A 20152-nucleotide genomic window follows, 5' to 3' on the forward strand; every position below is an offset into this window, starting at 1 on the left:
ATATTGCCATCTGATTCCCAATGCTTCTGACAGTTGTTTAATGATTTTGGAGGTGAAGTGAGTCCCTTGATCCGAATCGATATGGTCTATTATCCCATATCTAGGAATTATTTCCTCTAGTAGAATTTTAGACACAGTTTGGGCCGTAGCCTTTGCTCTGGGAAATGCCTCGACCCAATGTGTCAGTTTATCTACTATCACTAGTAAATATTTATTTCTCCCAATCTTTGGTAATTCCGTGAAATCTACCTGGACTCTCTCGAATGGCCTATACGAAAGTGGTCGGCCACCCCAATTTGTTTGTTTTGAATTGGAACGATTTACTTTCTGGCATATCACGCACCCCTGTACCTCTTGCTTGGCAAGTTCAAAGATTCCTTTACATCCGAAAAATTTTAAAAATTGTTCAGCCAGTGCTCTGGTCCCCCAGTGGGTTTGTTCATGCAATCTCCTGAGTATTCCTCTCGCTATACTTTTTGGAACCAGCTCCCTCCCGTCTGGCAACCACCATTTATTTTCTTTAAAATATCCACCTACCTTCTTGAAATCTTCTCGCTCCTTCTCTGAAGGAAGCACGGACACTTCTGGGGTTTCTTTGGGACTGATCTCGGGAATACTTACCGCCAGTAACGCAGCTCGTTTCGCCTCTTTGTCCGCTAGATTGTTTCCCCTGGTGTGAAACTGCCACCCAGTTTGGTGTCCTTTTACATGGACTACGGATATCTCCTGGGGCTCTCTGACAGCTTCTAAAATTTGTTTAATTATCTCTCCATGTATTAATCTTTTTCCCTTGGTGTTTATTAAACCTCTCTCTTCCCATATTTTTCCGAAAGTATGCACTACCCCAAATGCATACTTTGAATCCGTGAAAATAGTTCCCCTTTTTCCCTTCAGGCCTTTGAGGGCTCTTAAGAGTGCAAATAGTTCACAGGCTTGAGCCGACCAGCATGCCTGCAAGGGACCTGATTCTATGATTTGTTCGGTCTTACCATTTATGATGGCATAACCTGACTTTCTTTTTCCTTCTACCATTTTTGATGAACCATCAATGAACCATTTTTCCCCCCCTTCTAACTCTTGATCTTCCAGGTCCGGTCTTACCTTAGTTTGTAATTCTACTGCTTCAATGCAATCATGCAATAGCTCACCTGTTGGTTCCCCAAACAAAAACTGCGCCGGGTTTTGGGCAGTAGTTGTTCTTAACTCGAGGCCTGGTGAACTGATTAGCATGGCTTCATATTTCAGAAGTCTTGAATCAGTTAGCCATTTCTCGGCTTTTTGTTGTAAGATATTTCTTACATCGTGTGGGGTGTAGACTGTTAAAGAGGCTCCAAAAGTTATCTTTTTTGCTTCCCCAACTAACAGAGCTACTGCAACAATTGCTTGCAAGCAAGTAGGCCACCCCCGACTGACTGGATCTAGGATTTTTGATAAAAATCCTATGGGCTTTTTCTTTTCTGCCCACTCCTGGGTCAGAACTCCTTGGGCTGTTTGTCCACTTACATCGACAAATAGCTGGAATTCTTTGCTTGTGTCTGGCAAGGTTAGAACAGGGGCCGTTATGAGTGCAGTTTTCAGTTCCTGAAACTTGCTTTCATCCTGAGTGGTCCATTTCAATCTATCTGTGTTTAATCTCTCATACAAAAATTTTACTTTTTCGCTGTATCCTTCAATCCACTGTCTGCAATATCCCAGGAGCCCTAAAAATTGCCTGATTTGTCTTTTCGTTTTTGGGGCTGGGAGCACGAGAATCCCAGCCACTCTGTCAGGATCTAACATCTTTTTCCCCTGAGAAATCCAATGTCCCAGATATTTTACCTCGGGCTCTGTAAACTGCAGTTTGGATTTTGATACTTTCAAACCCTTTTTCCCCAAAAAATTCAACAATGAAATTGTACTTTTTCTGACTTGTTCTTCCATGGTTCCAGCAATCAATAAATCATCCACGTATTGTAAGAGCTTTGTCCCTTCCTCTGGAATGAATTCAGTAAGTAATTGTTCCAATGCCTGTCCAAATAAATTGGGTGATTCTACAAACCCCTGGGGGAGGACCGTCCACCTTAATTGTTGATTTCTATTCGTGTCCGGATCCTCCCACTGAAAGGCAAAGAAATTCCTACTCCCTTCATCCAAAGGACAAGTCCAGAATGCATCTTTTAAATCAATTACATGTTGCCGCCTGTTGGTTTGATGTTTGTTTGATGTTGTTAAGTTCAAGTTGGTTCGCCCCAGTTGCTCCCCTGTTTTCCCTGAATGGTTTGTCCCCAGTTCTCAATCATTGTAAGCCCCTCCCCTTTTTCCAGAGTGTTCCCCATCCATCACCTTTATCCTACCCCCAAGCCCTATCAGTCAATGTAAACCCCACCTTTTGTTCTAGTCCTTTCCCTGCTCATCACCCTTTCCTCGATGCCCCATTGCTTGTACAATTGCCGCCCCTCCCCTGCGTCCTTACCATTGGTCCTTAATATTGTATTCCACTCCCCCAACTTCTCCCTCGCGATCTTCCCATTGGTTGATGTTCTGACCGCCCACTGTCCTTATAACCTGACGCACAGAGGTGCTCGAGGAGTCTCGGCTCAGACCTCTTCCCTGCAGTCCCAGCCCTGTCCCTTGTCATCACTCCCTCGCCCTTATAATAAACTTGTTCCTGGGAATTTGGAAGAAACTGAGTCCTCTCAGATCCTTTCGCCACGACCGCTGACACCCTGAGAGCTACAGAGCCTGGTGTATGTACAGCTCTGGAGGTTCCACGCTGGGAAACATAGTCCCCACGTGGTTCCCCACTCCTGGCACTGCCATCGGCCAACAGCTAGCCAGAACACCAGTGGCCTGAGAGCGGGCGGTGTCAATTACACTGTACCATACATCCTCGGGTGAGAGTCTGTTAAGTAAAGTATAAGGATTTGCCACTACCGGAAACCTGGTTCGGGTTCTAGCATTTACTGCCCTGAGATCCTGAACCAGTCGGAAGCTCCCATCCGCTTTCTTTACTGCCAGGATGGGGGTGTTATGTTGGGACATGCAGGGTTCGAGGGTACCCCCTCTAAGGAGGTCATCAATTACTAGTTTCAAACCCCTTTTCCCTTCTATCGGGATGGGATATTGTTTTACCCTTATCGGGTCCTCTGGGTTTTCTATTTCAATTTTGATGGGGGTAATATCTAATTTCCCCACCTCCCCTTTTGAGTGCCACACTTTGGGATCAATTTCCCTTTCATCTCTTGGAGTTAAATGAAATATCTTTATTACTAATTCAGAATTCTTTACAACAATGTTTATACCTAATGTGACAATCATATCTCTTCCTAATAAATTGTAATCGGCTTCTTCTACTAATAATAAATTTCCTAGGCATATTTTATTTTCAGATTCGATTTCCACATCTTTTATTACAGAAACTTTGAAGAGATCTCCCTTCGCACCGATTACCACTACCTTTTCTTTACTTGCTACGCATCCCCTGGGTAATTTTTGCAGGGTGCTTCTCTCAGCTCCCGTGTCAACCAAAAATTCTATTTCCTCGCGATGGGGACCTACTTTTAACTTTATCAAGGGCTCTTTAGCTGTTATCGTCCCCATCTGAAAGAGCCCAAGACTTCCCTAATCTTCTTGAAATACTTGTTCATCTTTTATTTTCTGGCGGCAATTCCGTTGTAAGTGTCCTACTTTCTTACAGTAAAAACATTCTGGGGGATCTTTCCGCGGGGCGGAGCCATCCTTCTGTGGCTCCTGCGGCTTTTTCGGCGCCGTTTTAAACTTGCCGTGCGCCTGTTCTTGTTTCTGAGCTTCTTTTACTGCGGCCACTAGTATTTTGGCCTGAAGTTTCTGTTTCTCGTCCTCTCTCCTCATGTAAATCTTTTGAGCTTCCCTTAGAAGCTCTTGGAGACCTTTCTCTTGCCACCCTTCAATCTTTTCTAGTTTCTTTCTAATATCCTCCCATGATTTTGCCACGAATTGGGTTTTGAGTAACACTTCTCCCACCGGAGAGCTAGGGTCTGTCCCAGAATAAATCTGCAGACTTCGCCGCAATCTCTCCAACCACTCGGTGGGGGATTCCTCCTTCCCCTGACATTCCCCAAACACCTTACTAATATTTTGGCCCCGGGGAACCGCTTCCCTTATTCCTTGCACAATTATATTCCTTAAATCATTCATACTTCTTCTGCCATCCTCTGTTTGGGCGCTCCAACTCGGGCTTACGCTCGGCCACTTCTGGTCGCCTGGCGTTCCCTGAGGGTTTCGCCGCTCCCAGTCTCTGATACCAGCCTGTTTAATCATTTCTCTTTCCTCCTGACTAAACAGAGATCTCAGGATAGCCATGAGATCCTCATATGTATAAATGCTACTGCCTAAAAATTCATCCAATCTCTCTGCTACTCCAAACGGATCATCTAACAATCGTCCCATCTCTTTCTTAAACGCTCGCACATCCCCTGAATTTAGGGGTACATTCACAAACCCAATCACTCCCGGAGCAGTAGGCACTTCCCTGAGAGGGAACATTCTGTGCCTACTCTCATTCTCTTCCCATCCTTCACTCATCTGCCTAGACTTAAACCGAGTCCTGCTTGCGGGGGGGGGATAGGGGTTTTTGAGAGTTTGCTCCTTTATTGCTGATGTAAAATCAGTCGCCACTAGGTTATTATGAAGGATTCCCCTTGCCAAATTCGAGGAACCTGGCTGGGGCAGCGGGACGGGCAATGGGGGATACGGAGATCCCCCACTTTGCGCTACCATGGTTTCTGGGGAAACAGCGGCGGCTGCGGTCCCCACAGGAGGAGCCAGTGGGGGGGCCACCGGAACCACTGCTGGCGCCGGTTCCCCTGTTCGCGATGTGTGTGCTTCACCTTGTTGCGCTGGCGAGCTCGTGGGAGCTGATGGCACCACTTGATCCACCACGGGAGACCCTGCCGGCCCGTGGTATGGAGGGGGTAAATGATCAAGGGGCTCCCAGGTTTCTGTTTTTATTTCACTTTTTAGTTTCATCGGAAATAGTCCTACTCTGGCCTTTAGCCAGAGTCTGGCGTATTCCTTTTCCTCGGAGTCCGAGGAAACCTTGCTTTCTACATAAGAGAGTAACTCATTACACGTCCACTTTTCAAACGTTCCTAATATTGGCCAAGTGAGATGGGGTCTCAGTTCCTGCCCACCCCAAACCTCGGCACAATAGTAGATCATTTTTGCCTTGGACTTCTTTTTCCTCTCAGGGCAATTTTCCCAATATTTTAACAACCAACCTAAAGGACTTTCTGGTGGGATGTCTAACAATTCCTTCGTTTCTATGGAAGGGTTTCTCTTATCTACTGGCTTTTGTATTTTACTCTTTTTCTGTCCCATGGTGAAAAAAAGGAGTCTTACCTAGTACTCTGCGTTCTGTTTGTGTTTTGAGAGTCAAAAGTCTGCTAATACTCACCTTCGCGGTTTGCTGTTCCGGGGTTTTTCTTAGCGCTTTGATCTCTCCTTCGGACCTCTCCTGGATCCTAATTGCTAGAAGAGTTTACTCTTTCCCGAGCTCTACTGGACGTCCTCTTCCTCTTCCAGCCCTTTGTGATCGGTCCCCCAGAGCACCCCTTTGGCCCCAGGCTTTACAAACGCGTAGAGAGAGTCCTCTCACCCCGACTCGCTTCCTCCGTGGCCGGCCAATTCCCTCGCGGGAGGATGGAACCGCGGCTTTTGGAGTCCGCACTCGCTTCGTGATCAGATCACGTCTCACACACGCTCGCCCAATCACCCCGCTCAACCTCGCAGTACTTACAGCAATTTTCTTGCGAGGATGTCTTCGTGCACAACTGACTTTTTATGAGCTACCAAGCCGCGGCTTCTTTTCCCGAGCTCTTCTTGGATCCGTATCCTCTTTTATTGTGGTTTTTACCTTAGCCTAAATTTGGTTCGGATGTCGGAGTGAACTGCGGAGGTTCTCGGCTTCCCAGGCCGCTGAAATCAGCGGGGGTACCCCCCTGGATAGCGAGGTTCTCCCACAGTTTTTCCGATCCGAGTCACGGCACCAATCTGTTATAAATGCAAAGGCAATTTTGGGATAAAATCAAAGAGAAATTTATTAATAAACAATAGTAAGTAAAAACAGCGATAAAAACCCACAATAAAAAGATCAGCGCAGCGCTGGGTGGACAGGGGTCTACACCAGAGGTATAGGTTTCCCAAATCCACGTCTGAGCATCCTCAGGATTGGGGTTTTATAGGATTTTTAAGTCCTCAGGCCAAAATTCCAGGCAGGTTCCATTCACCAAGTGTCCTTGATTGTCCAGTGAATGGATTTCCTGACATAGAATAAAGACATTAACTAGTGTCCGGCCAGAATCTCCTCATATGTAAAGGAGATTCTGTGTGTGTTGCAATGTTAGGTTTTTCATGGCAGGGTGGTGGAATCCGGGCTGGTGCCGATGGGTATCTCGGCCGGTTTTCTCCTTTGTTTCCCCTGATTGCTTTTTCAACACAGAGATGTTTAAGTCTGGCGAAGTCTTTCTTTTGGAACCTGTCTTTTTCACTGATCGGTTTCTCTACCCACTGGAATCCGCAGGGCGTTGCTTGGGTCCAGAGGTAGATAATTTCCCGAGCCAGTTTCATTGTTTTCCTGATGGTCCGTGTCCTGTGTGTTTGTTTGGGTTGATGGGCCGGTTTGGGTTAGTTATCTTGGGCGTTGCTGGCAATCAGCAACTTCTTGGAGAAAAGCCTCATCCTACTTTGAGGAGAGGCTTTTCTATGCTTTATATTTTTTTTCATGTTCCTACAAAACATATCTTTCTTATATACACTCCGAATTTTTAATACAACAATAATTTATTACAATGGGAATAGGACACGGTTTTGTGCTTCCCTGGCAGACCATGGGTTAAACTAATGCTGTTTCTCCTCTCATGTGCTACAGCAAATCTCATCTTTTTACCATGCACCACACCTTGCTGAGTGCAGCTCATTCAGCAGCTGAGCAAGGGGATGCAGGTGGCAGCCAGGCCTCCTGAGCCACAAACGGCTACAAAAGGACAGAGAATGAGGGCACTGAGAGCAATCCCAAAACCAAAGAACACCCAGGAAGAAAAAACACAGGCAATGAGTGAATCTGCTTGGAGATAGGGACAGGGACTTGTACATAAGGAAACAATGGGAGAAATCACCAGTTACAGAAAATGTTACTAATTGACAAGGACTCCTGCTCAGACCAAGTCCCGTTACATTCCTGAACTTCCAGAAGAACAAAGACTTAACAGAGCCACGAATTCTCCAGAAGCCCATCCAGCCCCGAGCGTCTCCGCCTCTCACAACATCCCTCTGAGAGAGGTAAGGAGCTTTTCACTCTGCTCTGGTGCCTGCCGAGAAGACGCAGCGAAAGCTTCGCACGGTTGGGCTGGAGGAATTCCTGGTGTTGCCCAGGCGCCGTCTGTCAGACAAGTGCGAAAGCGTTGCAGGTTCGGCAGCAGTGGTGTGTGGTGTACTGTAACTGTAACATGGAGAAGCTTAAAGGGATTTGAGGTGGCAATGCCCCTGTACCACGTACTTCTCCTTTGGGGTGCTTATTAGCACATTGGAAACAGGGAAACTTTGGGCAAGATTTACGTAAAGTTGATTGATTATTGTAGTACATGGTGGCCAGGATATGACCTGGACAGTGGGGAAAAGTGGCCGAGAAATGGATCTTTGCAGTACAACACCATTTTACAGTTGATGTTGTTCTGTAAGCCAGAGGGAAAGTGGGATGAAGTTCCGTATGTTGATTTGTTTTCCTATTTGAGAGACAAGCCAGAATGGCAGGCTGAGTGTGGATTGATGGCAGTTAAGGCACGTGTGAGTGATAAATGTGAGCTTTGTGTAAAAGGAAAAAGTTGTTTAGAGCACCTGGCATTAAAAGAAAGTTTGCGTCAGGGGAAAGAGATGGATGTTGATTTACAAGTGGTTTCAGCAGACCCAAAAGAACCCGATTTTGTTTTGTCTGCCTCCGCTTCACCCAATCCTATTTCACCTAACCCTATCTCACCTAATCCCACTTCACCTTGCCCTCTTTATCCTCCTCTACCGCCTGGAACCTCTATCAGCTGGAACTTAGAGAGAAAATCCTGATAAAGTAGCAGGGGTGGTAAAAAGGATTATGAAAACTCAGAATCCAGATTGGGATGATATACAAGTAATAGTGGAGAATTTAATGGACCCTGCTGAGAAAGAGACGGTACTTAGAGCAGCCAAGGAGAAGGTGAGAGAAGATCTCAGAACTGGGGTGGTGACGGCGACTTTAGATGAGAACTTTCCAACCGAGGATCCAGGGTGGGATCCCAATGCCTTTGGGGACATGCGGAGGCTGAAGAGATATCAAGAGTGGCTCCAGACAGGGGTTTGGAATGCTGTACCTAAGGCTATGAATTGGTCTAAATTGTATGAGGTAAGACAGGAAAAGAAAGAATCCCCTGCTGCATTTTTGGAAAGGCTTAAGGAGGCAGCAAGAAAGTATACAGATCTTCAACTAGAAACAGAACAAGCGAATGTTCAGCTTGTGTTCATTTTTCTTTGGCAGTCGCAGGATGATATTAGGAGAAAATTGCAGAAGTTAGAAGGAGAAGACTTAAGGAATTTGAATTGAAGTGGCCTGGAAAGTATATAATAACAGGGAAAAGGAAGCTAATAAAAAGCAGCAGCAAAATCTTTTGGCAGTGATCCAAGGAAGAGAGAATCCAGGTTTCAGAGGTCACGGCAGAGGTGGTCATGGGCTGGGGAGGGGCGGACTTGGCAGAGGACGAGGGGGATGGGTTTTGCCAAGATTGGGGTTAAATCAATGTGATTATTGTAGACAAGAGGGGCACTGGAAAAATGAATGCCCAAATTGGTTTAACCAGGGCAATCAGTTCAATCAGAATCAAGATGCTTCCAAATTAATGGTGCTGGGGGAGTACAGCAGCTGACTAGAATCAGAACAAAAACCAATACAAGAACCTTTAGTAACTATACAGTTGGGAGACAAAGAAGTAAAATTTCTGGTGGATACAGGGGCTACATATTCTCTGCTAAATGATCTAAAAGGGCAAACTGGAGACAAAACAGCAACAACAGTTGGAGCCACAGGGAAGGAGGAGAATTGACCATTCCTGCAACCCCTGGATTTGTGCTTTGGAAACAAAGTGTTAACACATTAATTTTTAGATATGCCTGAGTGTCCAATTCCACTTTGAGGATGAGATTAGCAAAACTTGATGCAGTGATAACTTTTGAAAATGGAGAGCTTTTAATTAAAATACCTGAATCAAAGACAGGACAAATCTTAATGATAAAAGAAAAACCAGTCCCTACTATCCCTCGGAAAGTAGAGGATGCAGTAATTCCCTCTGTATGGGAAACAGACATACCAGGAAAATATAAGTTGACACAACCAGTACATGTAGAATGAAAAGAAGGAGCAAAAGCTGTCCAGGTTAAACAGTATCCCATAAAGCCAGAAGCACGGCAAGGAATAGTAAAGATTATTGAAACATTCTTGAAGAACCAAATTTTAGAAGAATGTGAATCAGAATTGAATACACCAATATTTCCAGGGAAGAAACCAAATGGTGAGTACAGACTAGTACAGGATTTGAGAGCAATAAATGGAATAACTAAAGATATTTACCCGGTGGTAGCTAATCCTTGCACATTGTTGACATCTGTGAAAGAGAAATAGAAATGGTTTACTGGAATTGATTTAAAAGATGCCTTTTTCTGCATACCCCTTGACAAAGAAAGTAGGAAACTGTTTGCCTTTGAAAGGGAAAAATCCAGACAATGGAAGGAAAACCCAGCTCACCTGGACATGACTCCCACAGGGATACAAGAACAGTCCAACCCTATTTGGAAGCCAGCTGGTGAAGGAGCTGGAGATTTGAACTGAGAATGGGCAAGTACCAAGAGAACAATACCTGCTGTTACAGTAGGTTGATGATATACTGACAGCTACAGAAGAGAAAACAACCTGCAGAAAGGTAACAATTGAAATTTTAAATCAGCTGGGAATGGGAGGATATAAAGTGTCTAAAGAAAAGGCACAAATTGCCCAACAGTCTGTGATCTACCTGGGATGTGAAATCTCACAAGGGCAATGTAAGCTGGGTACTAATCGTATTCAAGCTATTTGTGCTATTCCAGAACCCCAGAATCTACATGAGCTACGAGTTTTCCTCGGGATGACAGAGCGGTGCTGCCTGTGGATCATGGACTATGGACTAATTGCAGAGCCCCTGTATGAAGCCCAGAAGACACAACCGCTTACCTGGGGCAAACCACAGAAGGAGGCCTTCCTCAGACTGAAGAAGGCATTGACAACAGCTCCTGCGTTAGGATTGCCTGATCTATCCAAAGATTTTCAGCTGTTTATGCATGAAAGATCACACCCAGCACTGGGAGTGCTGACCCAACATTTGGGAAGCTGGAAAAGGCTGGTAGGCTGCTTTTCCAAACAACTTGACCACATGAGTGCCGGATGGCCTTCATGCCTGCGGGCAGTTGCAGCCACTGTGATGCTGATCCAAGAAGCCAGGAAACTCACGATGGGTAGACACACAGATGTCTATGTGCCACACATGGTGACCACTGTTTTAGAACAAAAGGGGGCCATTGGCTATCCCCAAGCAGGATGATGAAATTCCAGGTAATCCTAACAGAGCAGCATGATGTCACACTAAAGACAGCTAACCTTTTGAATCCAGCTTTGTTCCTTACCAGCAAACACATCTGCCCAACGAGCAGAACTGGTTGCTTTAACCAGGGCATTAGAGATGAGTGAAGGGAAGAAAGTAAATATCTGGACTGATTCAAAACACGCTTTTGGAGTGGTGCATGTACACAGGGCACTGTGGAAAGAAAGAGGACTGCTGTCTCCTCAAGGCACACACATTAAACATCAAGATGCAGTCCTGCAATTAATAAAACCAGTACAAAAGCCGGAGCAAGTAACAATCATGCACTGCAAAGCTCACCAATCAGGAAACTCCAAAATTCATGAGGGAAATCAGAAAGCAGACTGGACAGCCCGACAAGCTGCTCGAGAAGCGCAAACTGCAATAGCATTGATACCTTTAAAAACTAATGTATCTCAATTCAATTTATCTCCAGAACCAAAATGTTCAATAAAAGATGAGAAATTGGGACACTCACTGAATGCACAGAAGAATTCAGAAGGGTGGTATGTGACTACACAGGGACAAGTAGTGGTACCCCCCTCGATAATGAGAGAAGTTCTACAAATAAAACATAACAAATGTCATTGGAGTGCAGAGGCATTGGTGAAATTGTTAAAACAAAGTTTAATTTCAGTACGGATGTTAACAATGGCAAAATCAGTAATGTCAAAATGTGAAATCTGCTTGAAGAACAATCCAGTGGCTAGATGACAGGCACAATTAGGGAAAACCAGGAGATTATTGGCAAGTAGATTTTGTAGAATTACCAAGAACTCGAGGATACAAATATCTATTGGTAGGGATTGACACATTTTCAGGATGGCCATAAGCTCTTCCCTGTCACACAAATCAAGCAAAGGAGACAGTCAAGTGGTTGCTGCAAGAAATCATTCCAAGATTTGGGGTGCCTCTAGGAATATCATCAGATAGGGGCCCACATTTCACAGCCACAGTAGTGAGGGAGGTGAGTAGGTTACTGGGAATAGCTTGGCATCTCCATACACCATTGAGACCCCAATCCAGTGGACAGGTAGAGAGGATGAATCAGACATTGAAGAGGCAAATCAGCAAAATATGCCAAGAGTCTAAATTGCAGTAGCCACAAGCTTTACCAATAGCACTGCTGAGGACTCGGATAAAGTCTAGAAGCGGGATGTCAGTCAGTCCTTATGAGATATTGGATGGGAAACCATATGAATCCCCTGAACCTAATCCAAATGTACATGTTACAGGGAAGCAAGAGGTGTAGAATTATGTTCTGCCTCCTGGAAAAGCTCGAGCTCGACTTCGGAGCACCCTTGTGTGGAACAGGCCGCTGACTCTTGAGAATCCAGTTCATGACATCCCCCCGGGAGATGAAGTGTACGTTAAAAGCTGGAACGAAGAACCATTAAAAGAAAGGTGGAATGGACCCTATCAGGTACTGTTAACTACCTTGACAGCAGTCAAAGGAGCTGGACTGGATCCCTGCATACATTACACCAGGGTGAAGAAGGTTTCCCCTGCACTGTGGACTGCACAAACTGTGGGGACAACAAAGCTGCAGATAAAGCGCGTTTGATTGTTTCAAATGTCTAGGTTGCTAGTGACTGTAATGGTGATTATTTTATGGCCTTCACTACCATCAGTTGGAATCACTGTTACCTTGGGATGTGAAATGCAAAAGGATCAGCTGACAACTCCTCATTTGAGAATGAAGAGGGATGTGGGGGTGCAGCCAGAAACACAAGTGATAAAAGTCTCTAATACTATTCAGGCAGAAAATGGGATGATTGGATTAATTAAAGATTTTGCCAACGTGCTAAACACCAGCAAAATAACTGCCTGTCTGCCAATACCAAAGGCAGCAGGAGACCCAATAAATTAAAGAATTATAACATCAAAATTTCCTGAAATACAAAAGAATAAAAATGAAAATGTGAGCTGTGTATTGCAAATAGATTACGAGTACCCAAATAAGACAGTGTTTGAAAATGCTGTGAAGCCAAAGTATTCATCTATATGGGACTGTCATGAAAATGGAGGAAAGTATGAACCAAAACTAGGCTGGGATGGGGGATTAGGGAATTATGGATGGTGTTATGAAAAGATAGCAAAGGTCATTAAAGAAAAGATTCCAGTATCAAAGTGGAAGTGTGAAGGACAGGAAGGAAAAGATCGGGCTGAAGCTTGGGACAGTGCATGGTCAATGAGTGTGCTTCAGAAATTCCAATCTATGGCAGATAGCCCTTGGTGCATTAAGTGGGAAGGCTCTGAAAATGAAACAGATCCAGGGGTATGGAACACTGCAACCAGTAGTAGAATGGAGGCAGACAAAGTGAATTGGTGGGTATGGAACAAAACTTAGGACTGTACTTCTGATGATGAAGAAATAAAACAAATGCCACCACTAGTGGTAGCTCTGCAAATTGGATGTGCCTGCAGAGGAATCAAACATAAACAAGGGGAAATAAATGACAAGATAGGACAAGTGATCCAAAAGGTAATATGGAGCACAAGTACAATTCAGAGTCCAGGCCAATTTGGATGGGCAGCAAGCGATGGCACCTGGACAACACATTTGCCTGTAGGTGAAAAAGTAAAAGAGATTACTTTAGGCCTCCCCACCTTATGCCAAATTTGGAAAAGGTCCCCATTCAAGGGAGAGCATGAACTTCTGCAAATAAGGAGAAGATGAGAATTTCAGGAAAACAAAGCTGAAGATGAAGAAAGATGGCAGGAACCCTCCAGCAGTGTAAAATTTGAGTGGGCGCTGGAATCCTTGTTTGGTCCAATAGCAAATTATAACAATAGAAAGATCTTGTACAAACTTACAGGTCAGGTAGAAAGATTGGCAAGAGTTACCAAAGAGGGATTTAGAGAGCAAAATGTACAATTACAAGCCACGACTAAAATGACCCTGCAAAACAGATTGGCTTTAGATATGTTATTGTTGAAAGAACACGGAGTATGCGGGTACCTAAAAGGACAAATTGATCACTTGTTGCTATATTTTATATATTAGTAAAGGCCTGTATGCACAAACCAGCCTTTGAAATAAGTCATGATATTAAGAGCTAAAGTCCTTGAAACCTTCATGCTGAAGAGAGAGTAAAGCAAAACAATATCCCTGTGTGTAAGAGAAAAAATGTAAACTGTGTGTGTTAGCCAATAGTAACTTGCTCTGCCTGCACACCCTGTAGAACCCTATAAAAGTGTGCTAAAGATAGAAATAAAGTGGCATTCACGATTACTTCTGTGAAGACTGGTGAAGAGCTGGCGGTCTCTCAATAATCACTGCTGCATCCACATCCCAAATGGAACTGCAGATGTAGAACACGACATTAATCCATTAAAACCCATAGAACATGAAGCACAGAAAGAGAGGGAAGATCTCACCACAAGTTGGGTAGATAAAATTTTTGAAGGGTTAGGATGGAACGTGAGCGCATGGATCAAAACTATTCTTGAGAATTTAATAATCCTACTAATTGTGTTCTTAGCAATCTGGTTAATCTGTGCAGTTCTGAAAGGAGAGATAAAGAAAAGAGTATCCTGGAACCAGAAGATAATAAAGGCACTGACACGGGACAGAGATCCACATCCGCATTTGTCATCTCCAAGTCCTCCAGAGTGTAACAACGCTTACGACAACTGTGGATTCAAAGATGAACATCAAGTATAAACACAGAAAAAGGACTGTATACAGTGAAAGCATTACACTTATTATAGTAAAGTGAAATATTTTCAAAGTGGGGAAATACATTACTATGGGGTTAAATGTATCTGAAAATGTTTCTTAAAATCATGTAGAGGTAGGCCACAAGAATGCTTGGTATTAAGGATGGTCTAGCAAGCTGAAATGTTTACGGTAATGGGAACTGGTACTTGGGGTCTCCAAGATACCCACCCAGAGATAAGATTCGGACATGTTTGTGCAAGGATGAGCTAACTCTCATGAAGCAATATAAAGTTAATGAAGTAATATTAATGAAGCAATATTGATAAGGTTGTTACAGTGATTACTGCTACAGCTGACATTGTAGAAATATGTGCATTTTGGACAAAGACAATGGAGCTAGATTTGGGTTGCTGATACCCCTAGTTCCCACACACTTCAATAAAGCACCTGCATATATTCAGTCTGTGATTCTGTGTGTTCCTGAACGCTAACAAAGACAGATCAAAAACTTCCAAAACACCAAAATTCTGATATCCACTCAGAATAGTAAGATTCAGCTCCCACAAAAAAACAAAGCACCAACATTTAGCCCAATAAAGCTCAGAAACACCAAGATTCAGCCCCGTGAAAATCGTCGATCTCCCTGCCCGGGCACTCGCTGCATGGGGGGGTGAGGGGGGCAATGAGGCCGGGCCGGAGCAGGGGGTGCCTGAGAGAGGCCCCGAGCCCGGGGGAAGCCCCTGCAGAGCCATGGAAGTGGCTCCTGGCCGGACTCGGGGATCCCCCTGGCGATCCCCGCTGGAGCAGCCTGGTCCTGAGGGACTCTGGCCCCTGGCAGGGACCCCAGGCTGCAGCAGGACAAGGATTCCTGTCCCTCAGGGGGAGGCACTGACATGACCTGACTGTGACCCCCATCCCTGTGCCTCTGGGCGGGGAGGGGGAAGGAGAGGGGCAGAAAGTTAAGCCCGGGAAGGAGGGAGAGCTGGGGGGAAGATGGATTTCCGGAGGAATTACTTTGCTTCTCATTTTCTTGTTCTGATACGTTTGGTAATAAATTCAATTAATTTCCCCAAGTCAGGTGTGCTGTGCCCGTGACCAAGGATTGAACTGTCCCCACCCTCATCCAGACCCCCGAGCCCTCCCTTGTGTGTTCTGCTCCCCGCCCAGGGCAGGAAGGAGAGTCACAGAGTTTTGGCCTCGCTCCGGCATAGCCCTGCTCCATCCCGGACTCACCCCCAGCTCGCAGCGCCCTCAGCTCCCGGGCACCCCGAGCTCCCGGCGCTTCAGCGCAGCGGCGCTTCCTTGGCCTCCTGCCCGGGCCGGGCCCAGCGCCGGGGCCGCTCCTCAGCCCAGGCTAACGAGAAATGGCGGAGCTCAGCCCAAGGCAGGCGAGGCCGTGCCGTGTGCAGAGCCCGCCGCTGGCTGCGATTGGCTGCTTCTGCCGTCACTCGTGGCTCTGGCGCGCGCTGATTGGGCAGAGCGGGGACAAGCCCGGCCCCGCTGGCGCCCCCAGGGCGGCCGTGGGGCAGGAGAGCCGCCATTGCCGGAGCGTCTGTGCGGGCCCGGCAGCGGCGGCAGCAGCGGCCGGAGCCCGGTGAGGCGGCGGCGGAGCTCGGAGGCGGCCCCAGCGCAGCGTCCCGGGCACAGCGCAGCCACCTCCGGCCTCCCGACACGAAGCGGGACGAGCCAGCGCTGCTCCGCCACCGCCTCCTGCCGAGGCCCCAGCGGCAAGGAGACCGCGGGCAGCCGCTCCCGCAGCGCCCTCAGCCCAGGGCCAACACGGGCCGGCCACGGCACAAGCCACCCGCCACAGCCCCCTGCCGCCCCCTCCCGGGCCCGCAGCGAGCCCCGAGCCCCCGCAGAACCGAGCGCGGCTCCCACCTGCGATGGCCGGGGCCGCCTCCGAGCTCCGCCGCCGCCTCACCGGGCTCCGGCCGCTGCTGCCGCCGCTGCCGGGCCCGCACAGACGCTCCGGCAATGGCGGCTCTCCTGCCCCACGGCCGCCCTGGGGGCGTCAGCGGGGCCGGGCTTGTCCCCGCTCTGCCCAATCAGCGCGCGCCAGAGCCACGAGTGACGGCAGAAGCAGCCAATCGCAGCCAGCGGCGGGCTCTGCACACGGCACGGACTCGCCTGCCTTGGGCTGAGCTCCGCCATTTCTCGGCAGCCTGGGCTGAGGAGCGGCCCCGGCGCTGGGCCCGGCCCGGGCAGGAGGCCAGGGAAGCGCCGCTGCGCTGAAGCGCCGGGAGCTCGGGGTGCCCGGGAGCTGAGGGCGCTGCGAGCTGAGGGCGCTGCGAGCTGGGGGTGAGTCCGGGATGGAGCAGGGCATGCCGGAGCGAGGCCAAAACTCTGTGACTCTCCTTCCTGTCCCGAGCGGGGAGCAGAACACACAAGGAAAGGCTCGGGGGTCTGGATGAGGGTGGGGACAGTTCAATCCTTGGTCACGGGCACAGCACACCTGACTTGGGGAAATTATTTGAATTTGTTTTCAAACGTGTCAGAGCAAGAAAATGAGAAGTAAAGTAATTCCTCCGGAAATCCATCTTCCCCCCAGCTCTCCCTCCTTCCCGGGCTTAACTTTGTGCCCCTCTCCGTCCCCCTCCCCGCCCAGAGGCACAGGGATGGGGGTCACAGTCAGGTCATGTCAGTGCCTCCCCCTGAGGGACAGGAATCCTTGTCCTGCTGCAGCCTGGGGTCCCTGCCAGGGGCCAGAGTCCCTCAGGACCAGGCTGCTCCAGCGGGGATCGCCAGGGGGATCCCCGAGTCCGGCCAGGAGCCACTTCCATGGCTCTGCAGGGGCTTCCCCCGGGCTCGGGGCCTCTCTCAGGCACCCCCTGCTCCGGCCCGGCCTCATTGCCCCCCTCACCCCCCCATGCAGCGAGTGCCCGGGCAGGGAGATCGACGATTTTCACGGGGCTGAATCTTGGTGTTTCTGAGTGTTATTGGGCTGAATGTTGGAGTTTTGTTTTTTTGTGGGGGCTGAATCTTTCTATGTTGGGGGTGATATCAGATTTTTGGTGTTTTGGAAGTTTTGCATCTCTTTTGATGTTTGGAGGATTTTTTGGGCTGAATCTTGGTGTCCTGGAGGTCCTTCCAGACACTAGATGCCCAATGACTTCCTGAGATGAACTTGGGAAAGGAGAAACCCTCAGCCCAAGGCTTTTTCCTTTCTTTTTTTCCCCCAAACCAGGATTTTTCATTCCCAAGCTGTGGTCAGATGGAGGAGGAGGAGGAAAAGCCCTGGAGATCTCACACAAGGAGAGGCTGCAAACCCAGCCCAGGGAGCTGTGAGGAGGAAAGATCCTCCCTGTGCCGGGAAGGTGGTCGGAGATCCAGCCAGAGCTCAGAGCAGGGGGAGAAGCCCCACAAGTGTTTGGAATGTGGGAAAGATTTCAGCCGCAGCTCCAGCCTGCTCCGGCACCAGGTGATCCACACTGGGGAAAAGCCCTATGAGTGTGGGGAATGTGGGAAGAGCTTCAACCAGAGCTCCAACCTGAGGGCACACCAGGTGATCCACAGTGGGGAAAGACCCTATGAGTGTGGGAAATGTGGGAAGAGCTTCAGAGATACCTCTGACCTGATGAAACACCAGGTGATCCACACGGGGGAACGGCCCTACACCTGCTTCGAATGTGGGAAGAGCTTTGGGTGGAGTTCCAATCTGAGGAAACACCAGCTCATCCACACCAGGGAGAGGCCCTACAAGTGTCCCAAGTGTGGGAAGAGTTTTCGGACCAGCTCCCATGTCCTCCTACATGAGCGGATTCACACAGAGGAGAGGCCCTTCCGCTGCCCCGACTGCGGGAAGGGCTTCAAGCACAGTTCCCACCTCACCGTCCACCGGCGCATCCACAGTGGGGAGAGGCCCTACGAGTGTCCCCAGTGTGGGAAGAGCTTCTCCAGGGGCTATCACTTGACCCAACACCAACGGAGGCACCAGTAAGGGAAGCGCTGCGAGTGCCCCGAGTGCGGGAAGAGCTTCGTGCGCTGCTCCAGCTCCATCCCCCATGGGAGGATCGGCGTTGGATGATCCCCAGTGACCCCCGTTGGGCAGAGCCCTGGTGATCCGTGGTCCTGGTGATCCGTGTTGGGAAGACACCTGGCTGGGAGGCTCCACATCTTCCTGGCTTCCTGTGGGCACCTGGATGAACACCTGGGCAGGAACATCCATTGGGACACAGACCAACAATGGGAATTCATTGGGGGGAGTGGATTTTTTGACTTTCAATCCCAGAAAATCTTTTGCATTCAATCCACCTATCTTCTGGTGGCATCAAGGAGGTCTTGGAGGTCTTGTCCAACCTCAGTGATTCCACAATTTTCATTTCCTATTGCCCAGAGGTGTCTTCCACAGCCAGATGTTGATGAAATGGGTCAAAGACCAAGGTTTTGGAGACAGTGGTCTGGAAAGCCTTCCAAAAAATGTTGTTCTCTTCCACCCAAGCACAGGGATCCTCAGCTGGCAGAAATCCTTTCAATATGGCCTGATTGGCTTTTAATTTTTCTTTATTCCTTCAAAATATCCAACTTTGGCGTGAAAATAAAGACATTGAACTAAGACATGGGTGAGGACATTGAGACACATAGACATGGTGGGACATGGACAGTGATGTGGGGACACATGGACAGGGACATGGACATTCATGGGGACATGGGGGGACACAGGCATAGATGGAGATGTGGGGGACAATGCCAGGGATGGAAACATGGTGGGGACACAGCCCTGGGTGAGGACATGGTGGGCCGTGGCCAGTGACATGTGGGGACATGGCTGTGGCCACTGCCATGGGGGGAACTTGCAGGGGCTGTGGGGGATGCTGGGTTTGAGGGAGTTGAGGGTTCCTGGCAGGGACTTGGGGCTTGCTGAGGGCTTTGGGGAGCCCAGCCTGAGCGGCTGCGGCTGCGCTGGGAGCCCCTGGCGGAGGTTCTGGGGCCGCTGCTCAAGGACCCCCTGGCCTGGAGCCCCAGCCGGGCATTGGGCTCCTGGAAGGGAATGAAGGTCCTTGTGCCCAGGAGGGAAATCCCAGCACCCCCAGGGTGTGTGGGGCAGCTGAGAGGCCACAGCAGACAGCACTGTCTTCCTCTGTGGGGCCCAAAGAACCGGCCAGCTCAGAGATTTTGGCTCTCCCCTGCAGAGCTTCTCCCTAGGTGAGACACTTTGCTCCCATGAATAGAAAAAGTGTCACTCCCAGAGGCCTTTGAGTTGAACATGTTAATTTGTTACACCCCATTGGTTTTCCTCCCTATCAATCCACCCTGATACATGTATCCCAGTTTCCCCCGCCCCTCTCCTCTATAAATACCCTGGTTTTTCCCCAGTTCAGGCAGCTGCTGTCACTGGCTCCCTTCACCGAGGGCCCTGCTATAATAAAGGCTGGTTCTCCATGGAATGCCATACAGCTCTCTAGTCTCTCTCTCTGCGTCGCCTGCACGCTGCTGCTGAGCTGAGATCACTTGCCGGGCAGAGGACGTGCCTGTTCCCCTGGACAGTCCTTTTCAGGATGGCTTCTTCAGGGTAGTCACGGAACCCCTGCCATCGACACTGCTGCGGCGCTCCTCCAGAACTGCACCTCAAAAATTCCCAAACTCTGGGATTCTGCCCAGGAAAAGGCTGCCAGAAGCTGCCAGAATTGAGTGAAAGGGGGGATGGGAGGCCCGGATTGAGCAGGAGGGACCTGGAACACCCAAAACCAAGCAGAGGGGTGGGGTGGTGGATTGAGTGGCAGTGGGGCAGGGGTGGAAGTGCAGAGGACAAGGGGCGCATGGGAGCTCCATATTGGGTTTGGATGAGTCTCGCTCCTCCTCCTTCTTCATCCTGCCTCCTTCTCCTCTCCAGCCCTTC

At 48.6% G+C, this 20152-nt stretch overlaps 1 pseudogene; it reads left to right on the forward strand.

Moving 5' to 3' along the window:
• LOC131588506 (zinc finger protein 850-like) overlaps nt 1–20152 on the forward strand; it is a 398523-nt pseudogene that overhangs the window by 63174 nt on the left and 315197 nt on the right.

This window comes from Poecile atricapillus, chromosome 26 (genome assembly GCF_030490865.1).
Source record: "Poecile atricapillus isolate bPoeAtr1 chromosome 26, bPoeAtr1.hap1, whole genome shotgun sequence".
NCBI lineage: Eukaryota > Metazoa > Chordata > Aves > Passeriformes > Paridae > Poecile > Poecile atricapillus.